This window comes from Sander vitreus, chromosome 1 (assembly GCF_031162955.1).
Source record: "Sander vitreus isolate 19-12246 chromosome 1, sanVit1, whole genome shotgun sequence".
Classification (NCBI taxonomy): domain Eukaryota; kingdom Metazoa; phylum Chordata; class Actinopteri; order Perciformes; family Percidae; genus Sander; species Sander vitreus.
In genome coordinates, this window is record NC_135855.1 from 5,945,644 (window position 1) to 5,948,067 (window position 2,424).

Consider the following 2,424-nt stretch of genomic DNA (forward strand, 5'->3'; position numbering starts at 1 on the left):
GTACAGATTTACAAAGAATAAAAAATAAAGAAATTTAAAAATAATGTTTACGGCATTCCCTCTCTAACCGGGACATTTTGGGACCGATTGGTGGGATTGCTGTGGACGAAGTACACACAGCGATACACCGGTAAAAGCAAATGAGGTTTTACCATGTATCCAGCTAATTTAAATAGCTCACGTTACTGTATTGTGTTAACTTAATATTGTTTGGGGCGTTTTCTTTTGCAAATGTTCCACAAAAACAAGTTCCTTCCCGAGACCAATTTGCAGAGCCACCGTCGACACGTCTGGAGCTTAGGGTCACCCAAGACGTTGAAGATTTTATCGTTCTGGTGCCGGTGCGGGCCTGGCCCCAGTGGCCAGGGTCGATTTAGGATCAATTCAAGTTGTCTCAGACTGCACCTTTAACCTTCGTGTTTGTTTAATGGTAGGCCAGAAATAACTTACAGGAGTCCTCTAGTTGAAGTCAATCATCTTTAGTGACAATATTGCAAGTAGTTACAGCTTATGCATAAGGAATCAGACTTCCTTCAAGACAATCCTCTCTCGCCCTACCGCCAACAGTCTTTCCGGGAGTCCGAATGCCCGACCTATCTTGCCCTTTCTTTCTTATTTTCTCTTGCCCCCCCCCTCCTGCGATGCATTTGGCTGTTATCAGTGCACCTGGTCTCAGCCTCCGGTTTTCCCACTGAAGATTCGCGCAAACACATGACTGCACCTTTGTTCTCTCTGTGTCTCTTGTCTGGAGATATGTTTGTTACAATGTTAGTTACTTTTCTGGGTGCATTAAGTTCCAGCACCCTCTGCATTTGATCACTCACAGGTTTTGGGAACAGAGAGAACAAGGTCAGTTCATGACTTAAGGCCTTTTACTATTCTACAGAATATATTCTTTTATAACGTTTATGATTGGTTTAAAGAAATGCAAACAACCCAGAGCATCTTATTTCTCCTATCCCAGAATGTATCTGTGGTGCAGCCAGACCTTACTCCTCTGTGGAGATAGAGTAGGTCTGGCAATGTGAGACTATCCAAGGGTCGGCTACCATCAGAAGATAAATTAATCATAAATGCTAATGGACCATACTGTATACGCAGAACAGGAAGAGGTTAAGAACTAACATCTCTGTATTGTGTTAGATTGGCTTCTAAATTTCAGAAAGGTGTAAAAATGTTGAGTCAGGTTGACAAAGCAAATTTACTGTGCATACATTTAGACTCAGCAATGTGTTTGCTGCGAGCTGCAAACAGTTTTATGCATTCCATGATCGTCACTGTGCAATTTCTTGGTCTCAAGCAGCTTCGACAGTAATCAAACTTCCTCTTCCTTTCACTGCTGAAAGATTTGTGATCATATAGCTTTTCTGACCTTCGTTGCAACGTGCTTTGATATCGCTAAAACAGAAACACTTTGACCCATCTTTGTGCACGTACTTAATGGAATTGTGTTATTTGGCTCAAATTTGGTATTGGCCATCAAGAACAGAATCCCCCAAACAATAGTCAGAAATGGTCCTGTATTGCTGTCATCTCTCTTTTGTTTGTATATGTCCTCTGTGTAGCTTCTTTTTAAAGAAATAAAAACACAAGACATTAAAAATAATCCTAATTAACGGATACGTTTGTGAGTTTGTACGTTTTGGGAAGCGATCAGTTCATTGAGCGACTGCATTGTAAGAGGTGGCGGAAAAAATCCACTGTCCTTGTTCTGTGCAAAAATGCATTCTTAAGGCAGTGACACACCAACCAGATAATTGGCCGTCGGACCGTCCGCCTATTTCTCACTTAAAATGTTTTCAGAAACACATTTCGGTGAACTATCTTCGTAAAATATGAAATCGTATTCTGAACGAGCCGCCATGATGCCCGGTTGAAAAATACGGGAGCAGCCAGACCCAGTCCAATCAGCTGCCGGTTTAAATTTTTTGGGCGACAATACAGATTAGTGCCACCTGCTTTTATAGAGACGTATTACACGCTCAAGTCGGTGTCGCTTCGGTGTGTTCTGAGGCACGACTGATCAGTCGTTCTGCCAACGGTCGGCCGTCGGGTTGTAATGTGTGTCAGGGATTTAAAGCCAATCCTACATCCTACTACTGACCACCAAGTCCAATTCAATGTTATTTATAGTGTCAAATCGTCAACAGAAGTCATCTCAGGACACTTTACAGACAGAGTAGGTCTAGACCACGCTCATTTACAGAGACCCAATAATTCCCCCCAAGAACATGCATTTTGGTGTGACAGTGGCGAGGAAAAACCTCCTTTAAACTCTTGGTGGGCGGCCATGTGCCCCCTTCACAAATTCAACGTCATTTAAAACTAGGAGTGTGTTTTACTGTCAAACACACACAACTTTTAAAAGCAAACCGATCAGGTGTGTCTTACGTGTGTTATTCCTTTGATACATTTAGTCATTTG